This window comes from Gossypium hirsutum, chromosome A12, assembly GCF_007990345.1.
Source record: "Gossypium hirsutum isolate 1008001.06 chromosome A12, Gossypium_hirsutum_v2.1, whole genome shotgun sequence".
Lineage (NCBI taxonomy): Eukaryota > Viridiplantae > Streptophyta > Magnoliopsida > Malvales > Malvaceae > Gossypium > Gossypium hirsutum.
The window spans coordinates 30,224,474-30,246,335 of record NC_053435.1 but is presented as its reverse complement, the minus strand read 5'-3'; the positions used below and the strand labels follow the sequence as shown (position 1 = coordinate 30,246,335).

Below are 21,862 nucleotides of genomic sequence, written 5' to 3'. Positions count from 1 at the left end.
GTCAGAACAGTTGAGCAGTGAAACAGGGGTAACTTCAATGAATAAACTGTACTAATTGGAAGGACCAAAAATTTTTAAAATTTTATGGTAAGAATATATGTGAATCTAGTTTCAATAAAAATTAACTTTTTGTAATTTGGAGTTCTGTAGCTCGAGAAATAAATAATTTAGTTGCTGGTACTCTGCTAGACAGCTTATTTTGAACCTGTTTATGATTGTAATAGTGACAGTATGTGTGTTTGTGATGGTAATATTCCAAGAACATATTGTAACTTTGTTTAAAGTATGATAATGTATTGTTTATTAATATTTACATACTTACTTACTAAGCTATAATGCTTACTCCCTTCCTTTCCTTTTTCCTATAGTGTCGAAGATGTTAGCTCGAGTTGGAGGTAGCCGGAGGTTAAATCACACTATCAAACTATTGATCGATATATAAAGGTTTTAAAGTATTTTAAGTCTTTGGCATGTATGGAGACTCGTTTAATTGTTATTAAGTTGCTAGGAATTGGCTTAAAATACTGACCTATGTTATTTGAAGGTCTCTATTGTATAAAGTCATTTAATGTAGATAGTCTTGATTATGTTATTAATTATGAATTGGTTTTTATACTAATTAGTGATTAAGTCTGGTAATGCCTTGTACCCTGTTCCAGCGTCAAACACGGGTAAGGGGTGTTACACAGCAAGTCCCCAAAAGCTTCAGACTTCAGATACATTTCTCGGAGGCTTCCAATCTAGTATCGCGAAAATCTTACTCGGATCAACCCGAATACCCGATGCTGACACAACATGTCCCAAGAAACTAGCTTCACGCAACCAGAACTCACATTTATTGAACTTCGCATACAATTATTTATCATACAAAGTGTGTAGCACAATTCTCAAATGTTCAGCATGCTCGGATTCATTACGAGAATAGATCAAAATGTCATCTATAAATACAACCACAAATCGATCCAAATACTGTTTGAAGATTCAATTCATTAAATCCATAAAAGCAGTAGGTGCATTAGTAAGTTTGAAAGGCATAACTAGAAACTCATAGTGTCCGTACCTCATTCGGAAAATAGTTTTCGGCACATTGGAGTTTTTAACTCGCAGCTGATGGTAACCCGATCTCAAGTCTATCTTTGAAAACACTGTAGCCCCTTTCAACTAATCGAACAAGTCATCTATTCGTGGCAAAGGATATTTATTCTTTATAGTCACCTTATTGAACTGTCGGTAGTCGATGTACATTCTCATAGTTCCATCTTTCTTTTTCAAAAACAAAACCAGTGCACCACAGAGAGAAAAACTCAGTCGCACAAAGCCGTTATCAGTCAATTCTTGCAATTGAGCTCTCAACTCTATTAATTCGGTTGGTGCCATTCTGTAAAGAGCTATCGAAATCAGAGTTGTCCCCAGCACTAACTCAATGCTAAACTCTACCTCTTGGATCGGTGGCAAACCTAATAGTTCTTTAGGAAACACATTCGGATATTCACACACAACTGGTACTGATTCAATCTTCTTTTCGATCACTTTAAAATCGAGCACATAGGCAAAGTAAGCTTCAAAACATTTTCTTACATATTTCTGAGCTAACATCGAAGATATCACTGCCGGTAAACCATTCAGATCATTAGACTCAATCCGAATAATCTCATCATTCTGACATCGTAAATCAATAGTCTTCCGTTTGCAGTTTATAACAACATCATGCAATGTTAGCCAATCCATACCTAGAATTATATAGTCGAATGGCAACAACATCAAATCAACCGGAAAACATGAATCTCGAATCATCAACGAACAATTCTTGCATAGTTTATCAACCAAAACACACCAGCCTAAGGGGTTCAACACTCTAATCACAAACTCAGTAGACTCTACAAGCAAAGTCTTACTGGATACTAAAGTTTCACATACATAAGAATGAGTCGATCCAGGATCAATCAATGCAACAACACTAGTATCATAGAGAGTGAAAATACCAGTAATCACATTTGGAGACGAAGCTTCTTCACGAGTGCGAATAGCATAAGCTCTGGTAGGTACATGAGCCTCAGATCTAACAGCTGTATCTTTAGTTCCCCTCTGACTGCCACTCACATTACTCGTATTTTTGGGTGGTCTACGTTGAGCTGCCGCGTTACTCGACCCCGTATTTTGCTTCATTTCTTGCTCAACCAACTCAGGGCATTCACAAATGAAGTGATCCATCGATTCACATTTAAAACAAACCCGATCATTTAATCTAAAACTATCGGGATGTCGTTTACCACAATGTTTGCGCTCAGGTTGGTTCGGTCGGATGTTACCAACACTAGCTACTGAGGTATCTCTCGAACTCATGGGTGGTCTGTCTCGATCACATCTAGAATAGCCTGTAGTAGCCTTTGAACAACTAAAATCATCTCGGAATTTCTTTGATGCTGACTGAAATGTTTTACTCGATGATCTTTTCGTGAATCTCTAGCTTCAAAGTTAGCTTTCCTTTTCTCTTTTTCGAGCTCTTTAGCTTTGTATGTTTGCTCGACTAGTACAATGAACTCTTTTATTTCAAGTGTCCCGACTAACAACTTAATGTCTTCATTCAACTCGTCTTCAAATCTTTTACACATTATAGCTTCACTTGAAACACATTCTCAGGCATATCTGCTGAGTCTCACAAATTCCCGTTCATACTCTATTACGGTCATATGACCCTATTTCAACTCGAGGAATTTTTTATGTTTTTGATCAATGAATCTTTGACTAATGTATATCTTATGGAATTCAGTCTAAAAGAACTCCCAGGTCACCTATTCTTTCGAAACTACTGATATTAATTTATTCCACCAGTGATACGCATAATCTCGAAGTAAGGATACAACACATTTTATACACTCGTCAGGGGTACACGATAGCTCATAAACACACGAATAGTATTATCGAGCCAGAATTCAGCTCGTTCCGCATCATCATCAATAGTTGCTCTGAATTCTTCAGCCCTATGTTTTCTGATTTTATCAACTGGGGGCTTATTTAATCTTATTGGATCAATAACTCGAGGTACCATGGGTATCTGAGAAGGATTAGGCGGGGTGGGGGTTGTTGAACAGCCGGATTAGTTCTATTATATTGAGTGAACCACTCATTCATCATTTGGAAGAAGGCTTGCTCAGCCTCTCCCTCGTGGCTACTCGTAATCGGCCTAGAATCAGTTGGCACTGCCCATTGAGCAGGAGCGAGCACATTACTTTCAATGTCATCAGCTATGGATCGATCGGGATCCATTAAATATATGAAAACACATTTTAGTTGCCAGGAATCATCACACTATCGTAACTTATAAATATGGCATCTATAGCTAGACTCATACGCGCTACGTTAGTCCTAGAATCGACTAAACCGTAGCTTTGATACCAATCAAATGTAACAACCCTAACCCGTATCCATTGCCAAATTAGGGTTACGAGGCAATACCGAACATATCACAGTTCAAAACAAACATTTACTACGTTTCTTACTTTGTAATTTAAACTCATCAGAATACTTATCTTATTCAATTTTGAACTTAAAACTATTATACTACTATCATCGGCATATTTAAAATTTATTCAAGTATATACATAAATCATTACACAACATAAACCAGTCATATAACAACTATTTTTCATACATTTAATGTCAAACATAACATTTCATAACCTAAGCATGTTCACATATTATAACCAATTAACATCCACACAAAAATTCAACCTTGATTATTATACATTATGGCCAAATATATTGTTGTTTATTAGCAAACATAATGCATATTTATACCCAAACAATATGAACCACAATACAGATTAATTATCACTCACTTATGCGGCATTAATTACATTTAACCTAACATAATTTAAGATTAAACATACTTCTTTCCTAATCACAAAACCATGCGAATAAAACCTTGATATCATAAGCCATTTTAAACACAAATAACAACTAAGAATACATACAATTCATATGCTAATTTTATATGCTTTATTTCCTGCTAAAATTTTAATCACATAATCAAACTAAATAATTTCATATTTGGTCATTCTATATAACATTCAATATGTAATATATCTATATAAATATGCTATAAACTAAGTCTCATGCTTATCATTATAGTTCTAATGCCTTAACCTTATATACATACACACTTACATTATCATTTCTAAACCAAATTACCCATTTAACAAGCCATTTCAAATAGACACAAAAACCACATTTCTTAATCAAATTTTTCATAGTCTAACATAGTTCACGTATGTCCAATACCATAAATCCAACGTTAACATATAACTAAACACTTGATGACAAGATTTAAACACCATAGCTGAATTATAAATAACTTTAAAACATCATTTAAATATTTCATTTCATAACCGAATACATAGATACCTTATAAACAATGTTCAAACCAATTCATGTTACGAAATATGCATCTCAATAATAAGTCATTAACTATTTATAACCTAAATATATTCATCAACCACATATGTCAAATTTACCAAATGAACTATCATGAGCTTTACCTAACATTACTTTAAACCTTAAGCATATTCCAAACACATCACACACATATAACATACATATTACTCATCTAATATATCAAACCACAATGGCAAATAATACCAAGCACTTCACACACATATATATCATAACCGAAATCACCTAATCTTAGACATCATTTCTAGCCATTTTTGCATGGCGTTAATATATACAAACTTCAAAACCAAACATAATAACTAGACTATACATGCCATAGATTCAAGTTCACACTTATAAAATACCACAAAAGTGATTGATAGTGTGACGAAATTTCTTGACGATCCCCGAGCTCGTAACTACCTTCCAAAATCTATAAAAACAAATAACATATACACATAGAGTAAGCTTGAATAGCTTAGTAAGTCATAAGCAACTAAATCATTTTAATGACATTTATAATTCAATTTAATTAAACCTAATCATAGTAACCATAACCACATATACAATTATCAAGCTTGCAACTTCATATATCGATACATATACTTTAGCATTTTTTTCCACTTTGCCGAATACACATATATTACTAAGCATATTTAACTCTCACATTCATAACACACATTTCATATATTCATATAAAGTATATACTGACCTTACTACTCAATCATTTAACTTAGTACATACCTTGTAGCACCCCAAACCCGGCCCAAACGTTATGACCGGATCCGACATGCCACATCGAAGCGTTCAAAACATTTTATATTGTTGATCCAGAAAAACTTACTTAGTGTTTTAAAAGATAATTTCATTATAGGTTAAAGTGAATGGAAGCTGTGCACCAGGTAGGAAACCGGAAAAGAGGTGGTGAGTCCATCAGACTGCTTAAGTACCAAGCTCCCTTCAGATCCAATCCTAGACATGCATACTGCCATTGCCACAGCTTAACGTCATGGATATTTCTAGGAAACCGATTTGATTAAGTTATTTTAAGGAAAAGTGATTAATTTTGGAAAATACTTTCATTGCGGAAGCTTTGCTTGTTGTCGTGTTATTTTGAAATCAATTGTTGTTTTTGAAAACGCGCCCTGAAGCTATCCAAGTTCAACAATTAAAATAAGTAATACCTATCTTAGTAATACATATTAAAACCATCAAAAATAATTAAGCGGCCTTATTACATTTAAAAACCCAAAAATTCAAACGTAAATAAAAGGATGTCAAATTCACCATAAGAGAATCAAACTTTCAGAACGGGTGGCCACTCCGAATTCCCTCACAGCTCCAAGGCCACTATGGTTGGGGATTTCCTGCGTGGATGAAAATAAAAGGGGTGAGTTTGGGGAAACTCAGTGTGTAAGGAAAACCCATTCAAAGCCCAAGTCAGCTCAAGCCCATTGGGCCTAAGCCCATTCAGGTAACAGTGGTACTGGGCCAGAGCCCTTTTCAGATTACAATAAACTGGGCCTTAGCCCCTTATTCAGATAACAGTATGGCCCATAGGCCCATTTCAAAATACATGCAACATCAGTAAACATATGCAAGCCCATTTGGGGAGACTACTCAACCCACCAACCACTGCACTCCACCTGTACCAGCCATACACTCCATGTGGGGAATAGCTCAACCCACCTAGCCCAACACTCCACAGTTGCAGCCTTGCTGCTCAATTAACAATAAATTGAGGCAAAGCCTCCAGTACGTGGACAAGCCACTTTCAGTACTTCCTCCGTCAATATCCCAGTCCCATGCATCAGATAATAACAACATGGCATGAAGTAAATAACAACAGTCAAACATGCATTTAGGTCAATTTAACCCTAAGGGTATTTCAGTAATTTATCTACTAGGGTAAAACTGTAAATTTTCCACTTTTAAAGGTATTTCAGTAATTTATCTATTTTAGGGTTTTTCATGCATATTCCTACTTTTCACGTACTAACAGAATCACGTACCGAGGGTTCTTACCGAATTGGGCCCGTTGTCCCATCATTCCAATTTTGGCCCATTAAGCCCAAAAATATCGAGGGCGCAAAAATCATGCACCTTGCAGTCCAAATTTTGCAGCTTACCAAAAACATTAATCGATTTACCTCACGAGCATTCGCACACTCGCAAATCTACAAAATACCGGTTTTTGACATTTCGGCTTTTTGACTTTTGCCGATCTAGGCTAAGAAAGAGGGTGTTAGTTACACACCTGTTTGCGACGATATGCTGACGAGATCCACACACGAACCGCCTACAATTGGATTACTAACACGTTAATCTAACTATTCAAATACAAACTACGTATTAACCCCTTACAATATTCGGCCAACCACACCTACAGATCATAGTAAGCTTATAAGAAATCAATAAGCAACTCATTAACAAATTTTTGTCAATGTTTACCACATAATCATAATTTCACTGCAAGCTGTCTTCCTGAGCAACAGTCACTAAATCATTTATAAATGGAGCTACAAAACTCCAAATCAAGTGCCGTTAATTTTCCCTGAAAATAGACTCATATATATTCTATCCATAAAATTTTCAGAATTTTTGGTATGGCCAATCAATACCAGATTTTTCTTAAAGTTTCCCATGTTTCACTGTTTGACTAATCTGACCACTCTTCGTTACGAATCAAATTTCTCATTGTACAGAATTCAAAATATGTTCTCGTTTATTCCATTTGAAACTAGACTCATTAAGCTTTAATTACATAATTTATTCAGCTTCTAATTCATCTCCCACAATTTATGGTGATTTTCCAAAGTCACGTTACTACTGCTGTCCCAAGCAGATTTATTACCAAATCAACTCTTTCACACATACCTTGCATGCATGTTATTTAAACATGTATATCACCAATCAATCATCACATATCTATGATTTTACTTAAGTATAATCTCCATTTCATCATTTTAAAGCACAACATGTTAGCCGATTTTTCCCTTTAGCATCTAAGGCACATGCATGCTCATTTGTTTGGCTCAACTTCACCTATCTTCCATTTTTCATCAAAAGAACATGAAACAACAACCATTTCCTTCATTTTAATTCATGACTAAATGCTCACAACACAACTAACAACCAAAATATGCTTCAAGAGTTAAGGTAGAATCAAGAAGAACTCATGAACCTCAAAATAAAAGCAAACTACCATGAACTTACCTTTAATTTTCTTCCCCAAGTGACCGAACATTCAAGAGCTTTCTCCTCTCCTTTCTCTTCTCTAACTTTAGGCTATGATGAACAAAGATGGACAAAACTTTGTTCTTTTCACCCCTTTTTCTTTTAATAAAATTTCATATTTCATCCATTTAATTCTTTAATACAAAAGACATGAAATTCCCATCATGGAACATTTACCTAACCCATTATCATGAAACATTTACCTAACCCATTATCATGAAACATTTACCTAGCCCATTATCATGGAACATTTAGCTAACCCATTATCAATTTGTAGCAATTTGTACCACAAATTATGGATATCAAGTGCTCATATTGTCTACAACAACATGATGGCTGGCCACTTCATGTAAAATGGGAGGTTTGTCATGCAAATCCTCCTATTTTGCACTCCTATTTATTTGGCCACTTCAATTTAGCCTATAGCATTTTCAAACATTTTCACATAGGTCCTATTTCATAATTTCACTCCCTTTTTCTTATGGAACAAAAATTAACTAAAATTATCGGGTTCTATCTTAAGCTTGGGCCTTCTAGAGGCTCACTAACATAATTAAACCTATGACAATATTCACAGGATTCTCGAAAATTGGGGCGTTACATACCTAACCTTTTAGCTCGATTGCACGTTCGATCTTAACTCGATATTTCCCGTTGAACCATTCGGAATTAATAAGGATACTCAGATAATTGAAAAGCTCGTACAATGCCAATGTCCCAGACGTGGTCTTACATGTAACCACATATCGATGCCATTGTCCTAAATAAGGTCTTACATGCAAATTACAAATCGATGCCAACGTCCCAGACGTCGTCTTACACAAAATCACACATCGGAATCCTATGTCATGACATATGTATCCCAACTATTCCAAAGGTTCGTATGGGACTTTCGGACGTCGTAGCTCGATCGATTCAGGCTTAGAAATACTTCTCCATACTCAAACAAATTCAACCTGAACATATATATACAAGCAATAGTTCAATTCGGTACAAATATAATACATACAATTGAATTTAACGACATGTATTTACTTATGAACTTACCTCATACGAAGATGAACAAACCGGGTCGACTATTCAACAACTTTAGATTTCCCTCGGTCTAAATCTAATTTTGTCTTTTCTTGATCTAAATTAATATAAATTAAACTTATTGAATCAAATATTCAACCAAATTCATCCAAAAACACATAAATAGGCAAATTACACTTTTTCCCCTAACATTTCACATTTTTCACAATTCAGTCCCTATTTTACAAAACACAAAATATTCAAAATTTGACTACACCCATGTTAGGCCGAATTTACCCCTAGCCGATATAAGCCCATATGTTTCATTTATTTCACATTTTGACCCCTCAATTTAAAAAGTTTACAATTTAGTCCTAAATAAACATTTTTATCAAAAATCACTTAATTAAACTTGACAATCTAACAGCATATATTTATTTTTCATCATCAAACACAAAAATCATCAAGCTATCAACAATGGCAATTCATGAATACATGATCAAATTCAAAAATTCAAGCATGGGCTAGCTAGTACTCGAAGCAACGATCTCAAAAACGTAAAAATTATCAAAAATCGAACAAAAACTAACCTTGAATCAAGCTCCCAAAGTACCGAATGTTTAAAGCTTTCAAAATCTTTATTTTCTTCTTAGGTTCGGCCAAAAAGATGAACCACATGCAAAAATTTTACTTATGTTTTTATTATATTAACTTATATTACTAATTTACAAAACTAACCTTTATAATTTAATAAGTAAACCATATATTATAAACACAAAACCGTCCATGCTACCCTTTAATGGCCTAATTTCTTTTTAAGTACCCCACATTATAAAAAGAATAACAATTCGGCACTTACACAATTAGCTGGCCACTTTTACATTTTATGCGATTAAGTCTTTTTAATAAATCGAAAACTCAAACGATAAAATTAAATCATGAAAATTTGACATATATAAATTAACATGCTGTAGACACCAAAAATAATATTAAAATATTTTTTTCTGACTTGTATTTGTGGTTCCAAAACCGTTGTTCCGAATAGGGTCTAAATCGGGCTGTTACAACTCTCCCCCCTTAGGGATTTTTGTCCCCGAAAATCTTACTGGCAAATAGGTTAGGGCAACATTCTCTCATAGTAGACTCGGGCTCGCACGTAGCTTCTTCAACTCCGTATCTGAGCCATAGGACTTTCACTAACGATATTTTCTTATTTCTCAATTCTTTAAACTCGCTATCCAAAATTGGGATCGGTTCTTCTTCATATGTCATATCAGATCGAATCTCAATCTCAGACGGGAAAATCACATGTGATAGGTCAGATCGATATCGTCGAAGCATCGAAACATGGAATACATTATGGATCTTTTATACCCAAACAATATGAACCACAACACGACTTATTTATCACTCACTTATGCAGCATTAATTGCATTTAACCTAACATAATTTAAGACTAAACATACTTCTTTCCTAATCACAAAACCGTGCAAATAAAACCTTGATATCTTAAGCCATTTTAAGCACAAATAACAACGAAGAATACATATAATTCATATGCTAATTTTATATGTTTTAATTTCGGCTAAAATTTTAATCACACAATCAAACTAAATAATTTCATATTCGGTCATTCTATATAACATTCAATATGTAATATATCTATATAAATATGCTATAAACCAAATCTCATGCTTATCATTATAGTTCTAATGCCTTAACCTTATATACATAGACACTTACATTATCATTTCTAAACCAAATTACCCATTTAACAAGCCATTTCAAATCGACACAAAAACCACATTTCTTAATCAAATTTTTCATAGTCTAACATAGTTCACGTATGTCCAATACCATAAATCCAACGTTAACATATAACTAAACACTTGATGACAGGATTTAAACACCATAGCCGAATTATAAATAACTTTAAAACATCATTTAAATATTTCATTTCATAACCGAATACATAGATACATTAGAAGCAATGTTCAAACCAATTCATGTTACAAAATATGCATCTCAATAATAAGTCATTAACTATTTATAACCTAAATGTATTCATCAACCACATATGTCAAATTTACCAAACGGACAATCATGAGCTTTGCATAACATTACTTTAAACCTTAAGCATATTTCAAACACATCACATACATATAACATATATATTACTATCTCATATATCAAACCTCAATTGCAAATCATACCAAGCACTTCACACATATATATATCATAACCGAAATCACCTAAGCTTAGGCATCATTTCTAGCCATTTTCACATGGCTTTAATATATATAAACTTCAAAACCAAACATAATAACTAGACTTTACATGCCATAGGTTCAAGTTCACACTTATAAAATACCACAAAAGTGATTGATAGTGTGACGAAATTCCCTGAAGATCCCCGAGCTCGTAATTAGCTTCCGAAATCTATAAAAACAAAGAACATATGCACATAGAGTAAGCTTCAATAGCTTAGTAAGTCATAAGAAAATAAATCATTTGAATGACATTTATAATTCAATTTAATTAAACCTAATCATAGTAACCATAACCACATATACAATTATCAAGCTTGCAACTTCATATATCGATACATATACTTTAGCATTATTTTTCTACTTGGCCGAATACACATATATTCCTAAGCATATTTAACTCTCACATTCATAATACACATTTCATATATTCATATAAAGTATATACTTACCTTACTACTCAATCATTTAACTTAGTACATACTTGACCTTTTAGCTCGATTTCACATTCGATCTTAACTCGATATTTCCCGTTGAACCATTTGGAATTAATAATAAGGATACTCGGATAATCAAAAATCTTGTACAACGCCAACGTCCCAGATGTGGTCTTACATGTAACCACATATTGATGCCACTATTCGAGACAGGGTCTTACATGCAAATCACAAATCGATGCTAATGTCCTAGACGTTGTCTTATACGAAATCACATATCGGAATCCTATGTCATGACATATGTATCTTAACTATTCCTAAGGTTCGTACGGGACTTTCAGACGTCGTAACTGGATTGATTTAGGCTTATAAATACTTCTCCATACTTAAACAAATTCGACTTGAACATATATATACAAGCAATAGTTCAATTCGCTTAAACAAATTCGACTTGAACATATATATACAAGCAATAGTTCAATTCGACACAAATACAATATATACAACAGAATTTAATGACTTGTATTTACTTATGAACTTACCTCGTACGAAAACGAACTGACCGGGTCGACTATTCAACAACTTTAGATTTCCCCCGATCCAAATCAGATTTTCTCTTTTCTTAATCTAAATTAATATAAATCAAACTTATGTAATCAAATATTCAATCAAATTCATCCAAAAACACATAAATGAGCAAATCACACTTTTACCTCTAACATTTCACATTTTTCACAATTTAGTCCTTATTTCACAAAGCACCAAGTATTCAAAATTTGACTACACTCATGTCAGGCCGAATTTACCCCTAGTCCATATAAGCCCATATTTTCATTTATTTCACATTTTGACCCCTCAATTTGCAAAATTTACATTTTAGTCCTAAATAGGCATTTTTATAAAAAATCACTTAATTAAATTTGACAATTTAACAACATATATTTATTTTTCATCATCAAACACTAAAGTCATCAAGCTATCAACAATGGCAATTCATGAATACATCATCAAATTCAAAAATTCAAGCATGGGCTAGCTTGTACTTGAAGCAACGATCTCAAAAACTTAAAAATTATCAAAAATCAAACAAAAACTAACCTTGAATCAAGCTCCCAAAGTGTCGAATGTTTAAAGATTTTAGAATCTTTATTTTCTTCTTAGGATCGGCCAAAAAGATGAACCACATGCAAAAAATTTACTTATGTTTTATTATATTAACTTATATTACTAATTTACAAAACTAACCTTTATAATTTAATAAGTAAACCATATGTTATAAACCCAAAATCATCCATGCTACCCTTTAATGCCTTAATTTCCTTTTAAGGACCCCACATGATAAAAACAATAACAATTTGGAACTTATATAATTAGCTAGCCACTTTTACATTTTACGCGATTAAGTCCTTTTAATAAAATTGAACACTCAAACGATAAAATTAAATCACGAAAATTTCACACATATAAATTAACATGCTGTAGACACCAAAAATAATATTAAAATAATTTTTTTGACTTGGATTCATGGTCCCAAAACCACTGTTCCAAATAGGGTTTAAATCGGGCTGTTACAACTCTCCCCCCTTAGGGATTTTTGTCCCAAAAAATATTACCGATAAATAGGTTAGGGTAACGTTCTCTCATAGCATCCTCGGGCTCCCACGTAGCTTCTTCAACTCTGTGTCTGTACCATAGGACTTGTAACACCCTATACCCCTAACCCAAGCTGGGGAGGAGTACAAGGAATCACCTAACTTGATCTCATGCATACAACCAATCTCAAGTCATCGAGACTCGATTCAAACTTAAAACTTTTTTTTTCAATATCAGCCTTAAACTTCTTATTATGGGTCTACGAGCCTCGAATCGACCGTTGAAAACCATTTGGGACTATGCTAGGTCCTTAAACCAACTATAAAAATTTTGTCCTTAAGATAGGGCACACGCCCGTGTGAAAGGGCAACACGCCTGTGTGACCAACTCGACTTGGTCGTGCTGGTGGCCCGTCTGGCTCATATGGCCTAAGCACCCTGGGACACGCCCGTGTCCCACACCCATGTAGAATTAATTTCTAATTCACACCTATAGGGGTTTTCACACGACCAGACACACGCCCATGTCATTGGCCCGTGTCCCTCATACGGCCATAATGTCAGCATAACATTCTATTTCTGATGTCAGTATGCTCATAATGTCACACGGCCAAGGTACACGCTCGTGTGCTGTGCCGTGTCTTCCACACAGCTGTGTCTCTGCCTGTGTGTTTATTACCATACATACTGACTTGAAATTTTTATGTGTAGGGGACACAGGATCGGACTACATGCCCATGGGGCAAATTGTGTGTCACACACGCTAGTGTGTCTACCCGTGTAGACAATATAAGGCTATTTACCAAGCCTCATTGTCACCCTTACATTTATAGATCCATACAAATACCAACCAATATCGAAACAAGTATAACTCCTATGACTAAATCAACCATAATAGACATTAATTCAACCATGAGAATGTATCTTTCATAAACTCAAAGACACAAAATAATAAAGTTTAAGTCCTACACATGCCATATTCAAAAATATAAATCCAACTATACCGAGTGCTTTGGTTGATAGTGTGATCGATATCTCTAACTTCTGGAATCCTTGAGCTAGTTAGGTGGCACTGTAAGGAAGTGGAAAGCAAAGGGAGAAAGCATAAAAGCTTTGTAAGTTGCATATAAGTAAGTACACAATAACAACATTTTATCAATGATCCACATGCTCATGATACCAAGTAGGCATAGGCATAACTTACTTATTACCATCCATACTAGTCACATATTATTCAATGAGCTCATATCTCATACGTACCAATTAGGTACCTATACCACTCACAACACAGTTATATTTTCCTCATTAGCTTAAGAACATAACGTTCACCGTTGAACCATTTAGAACGCTACTAGATATTCATTAAGCCTTAGACATGGGTAAGGTGTCGATGCCATGTCCCAGACATGGTCTTACACTCACTATCATCTCGTAGCGGATGTATGTCCCAGACATGTCTTACACTGGCTTACGTCTCAAGGCTGATGGATGTCCCAGATATGTCTTACACTAGCTCTCGTCTCAATGTCAATGCCATGTCCCAGACATGGTCTTACACTGGATCTCATAATATGGCCGGTACATGTCCCAAACATGTCTTACACTAGCTCACAAACAAATGACCCAAATGTCATGGATGAATATCCGATTTACTTCCTAAGGTTACAACGGAATTTCCACAATCTCAATTATCCTTATACATTCTCAATTTCACAACCAAACAATTCATGCTATATTAACTCAATACAATTCAATACATACATTAACAATGTAGTCGTATTATTTATATACAACTTACCTCCAATTACAAAATGTGGCGACTAGTCAATTTAGTCGATTTGCTTGGCTTTCCCCTAGTCTAGGCTTTAATTTGGTATTTTTTGATCTATAATAGCAAAACACACTCATTTAATCATTAAGTAGGTTTAAGCAATTAAAAATTCACATCTTCGATAAAATGACCATTTTGCCCCTAAACTTTGGCAAAATGAACATTTTACTCCTATGCTCGAAAATTGAATTTTGTCAAATTTCTTCGCATCTTAAACTTAGCTGAACACGTTTTACTCTTATAGCAACCCCAAATTCTCTTTATTTCACAAATTTATCACTTATTTTACAACTTGTGCAAAATGGTCCTTTTAGGTGTTTTCATGATAACACCTTTTACAAAAGTTGTTTATTACACAACTAAGACTCATAATATTCCATAAAATTTTAGAAAACACACTAGATTCTATCATGGAAAAACCCTAGACCTTCAACCATGTTTCAAGATATACCCTTCATTTGAAAGCTCATGCTTCAAGGGTCTCAAAAATACAAAAATCATCAACAAATGACATGGAAATCACTTACTTGTGAGTTCTTCCAGTTGCTGAAAATTTTAAGCTCTCAAACCCCTTCAATGGATAATTTTTGGTGGAGAAAAGAGATGAGTAAGGGATGATATCATCCTTCTTTATTTTATTTCTATTTTAGTCAAAATTGGTCACCTAAGCCAACAAATTTTGAAAATTTGACTACATATGTCTCCTATGGCTGGCCACTGTATTTCTAGGGGTCTAATTTCCCTTTAAAATCCCCCAATTTTGCTTGTCTAATAAAATAACGCCTTTAGCTATCAAAATAGAACTTTTTCACTTTATGCGATTTAGTCATTTTTCGCAATTAGGCTCACAAACGTCAAAATTAGCTCACCAAAATTTTCATATACTATTATAAACATGCTATGAATCCAAAATAATAATAAAATAATTTCTCCAACGTTGAATTTATGGTCCCAAGACCACTATTTTGACTAGCCCCAAAATCGGGCTATTACAAGACTTTCACTAAAGAGATTTTCTTATTTCTCACTTCTTTAACCTCGCGATCCAAAATTCAAATTGGTTTTTCTTCATATGTCATATCGGATCGAATCTTAATCTCAAAAGGGAAAATTAAATGTGATAGGTCGGATCGAAACACGGAAAACATGAAATTAGGTACAGGTTTCACACGGCCAAGCACACGTCCATGTTCTAGGCCGTGTGGCACACACGACTGAGGCACACACCCATGTCTTTGCCCGTGTGCCCAATTCTTAGCATTCTGTTACTCAAAATTAAGGTGCAAGGGACACACGGCCTAACCACATGCCCATGTTACAAGACACACGGTCTAGACACACGCCCGAGTGTCTACCTGTGTGGACAAAATGAAGCTATTTCTAGCTTCATTTCTCACCCAAAATTTCACCCAAGTCCTTCTCTTGAAACACCCAACCAATACCAACCATTCCAAGCATTCAAAATAGGCAATTTTATCATTTAACAAGACATATCATTACAAGCACAAGTATTTATAAACTTGCCTTGGATTAACTTAGGCATCCACAACATTGATTACATATTCATGACATAACACATGTGTATATGTATATCATAATAATCTACTTAATCATACCAAAATGAACTATTACTAGCCATTCCAATGGACAGGGCTCCGTTTGTTTGCCGGGAAGGTTTTACGATGTTTGGAAGCTTGAAAACATTTTACATTTGGAAAATATTTTCCAAGACACGGGTAAAATGAATGGATTTTAGGGAAAAAGTCTTACAGATTTTTTTTTGTAAGACATTTTCCATCTCCTTCTTCATCCAGGTAAAAGTTCTTTTCCTTCTTTCGTTCTTCATCTTCTATTTCTCTTTCTCTCTTTCTCAGGCAAAACTCATTCTTTTTTGCGGGGTCTTGGCTTAAAGTATGTCATCTTCTTTTTAAAGCTCTTTTTTTTCTTCTTGTTCTTTACTTGTCCACATTTTTACCGATTTTATGTCTGAAATTTTATGCCTTTCTTTGTTTCTTTATTTTTAATTTTTTTTTGGATTTGGGTAAATTCTATCAATTCAGGGTTTTGGTGTGGATGATATTTCAATGTTAGAAAATGGCTGCCTCTATCTTCTTTGAAGTTTCCTGTGCTTCATATCAATTTTGATACTTGAACACTATAAAGATAATATGCAAGTATGTCAATTATAGCTTTTGTAATTGCAATATCATTTCAGATTTTTATGTTGGGTTTATGTTTGAGCCAAATTTCATGAAATACATGTTTAAGTCTTTGAAGCAGTAGAGAAAGGTTTTTTTTAGTCATTATAGTATCAAGCTCTCTGTCGTTGTAACTAATGTCCTCAACTTCTTCATGGATACCTCTTAGCAATTCCAAATCTTTACTAAGGAAACTTATTAATTTCTTCATAACCAAACTCACAGCCACTTCAGCCATCACAATTTTAACTCAAATTCTCAAGACTGCAAGTTTAAACAAATAATGCCAATTTGGATTTTGGGGCCAAAACAAAGACTTTTAGTTTACAGGATATTTACTCACTCCATTGGCATCTTCTTGTATTTCTACCTCACATTGTCTTCAATTTTTTCCCCAGTCCACAAGTTTGGGAAATTTAGTTGCATTTATATATTTCTGCCCGAACCGTATAAATTTTAGCACGACCTATAAAACAAGAGATATTTAATACATATAATTTTTATATGTTTATATGCATTTTTGTGTGGATGCATATTAACAGATGCATTGTATTGTTAGGAATTCAGTTTTTTTCTTGATTTTATTTCTTGGAGGTTCTTTTAGAGTTTTCTCATCAGGCTATCGGCTGGAAGGATAAAAACTTTAGGGTAACCAGCAATGATAGGGGTGGAAAAAGTTTTAATAGTAAAATTTAGGATCAAGTTAGAACTTTGAAATTTGTTGAGTTGAGATTGTAGCTTGGCAACAAATTTTACAATAATATAGTTAGAAATTTTCTGTTGGCTAAAAAGAGAAAATGGGTTTGCATTGTCGGTACTTACAATAATAATCAAGTTAGCTACTGTAGTTCAATACCAACACAATGTTGCTGGAAAGTGAAAAGCTTTTTTGTTTGAAAAGGTTGAGAGATTTACACGTAATATGAATTGGAGCCCACACCAGCTATTTTGGATATTGATTTCAGAATAGAACTAGAATTGGAGGTCTATTTTGGTATTTTCATATATGATCTATAGTATATTTGTATTGTCTTAAAATTCTTTGGTAGATCATGTCTGGAATTGATGGTATATGGAATCAATTATTTTGTTAAATTACACCTTTTGGGAATTTCAATGCTTTTATGCCTTAAATCTTTACAACTGCCTAAGTTGATGCTATTGGAGCTAAAAATATGACCAATGTTTTTTGATTTTTCTTCTTAAATTGGATTTGAGAGTTCACTTTTGTCATTACGTGCTCTTGTTTGTATTCAAGCTGGAAAAGATGAAGAAGCTTTACTGCATTTGACACTCTAACAACTGTGATTTTAGATGAAGAGTGTATTTAAGTTGCATAACGATAGCATTGTAGTTAAAGGTTGCCTATATGCGTTTGTGCCTGAGTGAAGTGTCTTATTTCTACTTCTATTTTATGATGTGTTAAATCTGTTCTGGTGTTTTTGGAACTCTTCTTCTGATTTTTTTCAGTGGTCATTCATGTTCTACTAATAAGGGCTGGTAAACAAAAAGAACTCCTATTCTAGATTTCTATTTTTTTTCTTTGAATGTTGTGCCTTTTACATAGTTTGAAAAGTTAATATCCTCCTAAACCATCCATTTGGTTGATTGGATTTTATATAATTTTTACTCTGGATTTATGCTTGTGATAAAAGTTTTCATTTAGATTTTATTACATAAATGGGTTTTCGCAAATGAACAAATAATTATTTAGAATATGTTTTCCAAGTACTATTACAATTGATCCCGCATTTCTTGCAGTTGGAGGAATTCCGTAAGAAAAAAGTAGCCGAGAAAGCCAAGAAGGCAGCATCTACCTCCCAAACCAATGTTTCTGATGTTAGTTTAAATGAAAAACAACAATTAGAAATAACAATTGCTGAAGTGTACTGCTTGTAATAACAATTTATAAACATTTTTTGAAGTGTACTTTTTGATGTCTTGTAATAACAATCTACCTCCCTTGGGCAAGTTATACTGCTTGTAATAACAATTTCCTTACTAACACAAATAAAAAATTTTTGAACTGTACTTTTTGATGTCTTAGAAATATGCCATTATGAGTATCATGGTTATACTGAACTCATCTGATGCAATTTTACAGTCTATAACAGCCTGATTTAGACCCTAATCGAAAAGGTGGTTTCGGGACCACGAATCCGAGTTAGAAAAATATTTTAAAATTATTTTCTATGATTATTATGTGTGAATTGTTTGTGTGAAATTTTCGTGATTTAATTTTATCGTTTGAATACCGATTAAATAAAAGGACTTAATCGCGTAAAATGAAAATTTGATGGTTAATTATAGAAGGGCCAAAATGAATGTGTCTTTATAAGAGGAAGTTCTTATGTTGCAATTATGCCATTGATTCTATAAGTGGACGATTTTGGACATGTTAAATATGGTTTTCTAATTAACTTTAAAAGGTTAAATTTGTAAGATAATTAATAACTTATATATGATATAATATATCATAATTAAAAACCATATTCATTATATTTCTTAGTGACCAAATGTCATAAACAAAGAAAAGAAGAAACCAAGATTAGGGTTCGGCCATTGTTGGAGCTCAATCAAGGTATTAAACGAGCTCGATTTTTGATAATTTTTACATTTTTGAGATCGTTGCTAAGTTATTTACAAGACCCATGCTTGAATTTTTTATTTTGGTGAATATTTTGAGTTATGCCATTGTTAAAAGCTTGTGATTTTTGTTGTTTTATGATGAAATATGAAAGATATGTTTTAGATTAACATGTTTTGTATTGGAATTTTTGATGATTTTGAGTAATTAGGACTAAATTGAAAAAATAATAAATTGAGGGACTAAAATGTGAAATAAATGGAATATATGGACTTGTATGAACAATAGGAACATTCGGCCTAACATGGGTGTATTGAAATTTTGCATATTTTGTGTTTTGTGCAATAGGGACTAAATTGTAAAAAGTGTAAAATGTCAGGGGTAAAATGGTAATTTGCCCATTTATGTGTTTTTGGACTAAATTGAATGAAAATATGTTTGAATGAGTTTCATTTGAATATTTTTAGATCAAGAACCAAGGAAATCAGATTTGGATCGGGAAAAAACTAAAGTTGTCGACTAGTCGTCCCGTTCCGTTTTTCATCGTCCGAGGTAAGTTTATAAGCAAATTGATGTTGTTAAATTTCAATATAGGTGATCTATAAATAATTGTTGTAATTAGTAGTAAATTATAAATCGACATTGAGTAATGAAAAATAATTTATGTTTGATGATAATGTAATGAATAAGTTTAGGTATTTGAAGTAAAGACATGAACTATATATGTTAAAGTGTTGGTTATATGTTTATTAATTGCAAATTTAAATTCGACTAAATGATATATGTATATGATATTAAAGTATGAATCATGAGTATAACATCCCGAAATAGGGCCTAGTCAGAATAGTGGTCTCGGGACCACAAATTTGACATCAAAATATTTATTTTATGATTATTATGTGGCCTAGAATATGAGTATATGCATTTGTTAAATTTTCATGAAGAAATTCTTTGAGTAAGGTGTTCAATTGGAAATTAGGGACTAAATTGAATAAATTGCAAAACTTGAATTCTAGAAGCAATTTGTATGAAATTGCTTTGGGTTATGAATTAGAAGGTCTTGGAGAGTAATTTTCCTAATTTTTGAATTTTTGGACAAAAATGGGCTTGCATGGATGAAATTTTAAAGAAAGGGCATGAGGGCATTTTGGTCATTTGGTTTTTTAATGAAATAAAATGAGAAAAATCAAGCCAAAATCAACCATTCTTCTTCTCCATGCTATCGAAATTTCTAGGGTCTCCATAGTTAGGGTTTTCAAGCTTTCCAAGCTCAATAGTAAGTGCTCCCAAGCCCCGTTTTTAATTTTCTTTATTTTTTTAGAATCCCGATAGCTTATTCTCTTCATTTCTACCCATATTTCATGCTAGGGTTCATGTTTAAAAATTTACCCATGCATGATTTATTTGTATTTTGGTGGATTATGGAGGAATATGAAAGATGAATATGTGTTAAACATCTTTTCCTAAGTGATTTTCATGAAAAACCCTTGGAGGGACCATTTTGCAAAAGTTATAAATTGTGTGGTAGAAATGAGAAAATAATGAGAAATGTGGGTTTCCATAAGAGAGAGAAGTGTTCAACTAGGCTTGGGTAAGATAGAAAGTGCATGTGTTCCATTATACGAGCCTAAGGACTAAATCGTAAAAATGTCAAAGGTTAGGGGCAAAATGGTCATTTGGAACGGGGTGAGAATTAGACTTGTAATGTATATTTTGGGGCATTAATGATATAATTTTGTTGTTATATACCCCGAGGAACAAATTTCGGAGGTCGATCGAGGTAAACGCAAGGTTTCGGAATAACCGAAACACAGCTCCGAAACAAATACCAGGTAAGTTCGGATAACAGAAGTAAACTTGTAGTATGCATAATTGTATGATTTATAAATGTATGATAACTGCATATCTTGATGGTATGAATATTCATGAAATGCATTCTTGATAATAAATTGTGGTTAGAAGTCTCGGTTGAGGTTGAAAAAGGGAATTTGATGGGTAACCCGTAATTACATGTGATTTGAGATCCTGCATGTGTTGCAGAAAGGATTTAGCTCGGACGGGTAATCTGTTGATCTCAATTATATTAAAGATCTAGCTCGAGCGGGTGTTCATTGAATGATCAAGCCTCCCGAAAGAATATGTGTGCGTTATGGATTTAGCCCAGACGGGTAATCCGATTAGGGTCTAAATTTAGCCTGGACTGGTAATTCAGATCCGAGCTCATTAAGAGTGTTTGTCGTAATAAGGGATTTAGCCTAGACTGATAAT

General features: G+C 33.6%; 1 pseudogene; it reads right to left on the bottom strand.

Moving 5' to 3' along the window:
• LOC107949478 (cytochrome P450 81Q32-like) overlaps positions 1-1,377 on the bottom strand; it is a 45,569-nt pseudogene extending 44,192 nt beyond the window's left edge.
• Positions 1,378-21,862: the final 20,485 nt, after the last annotated feature.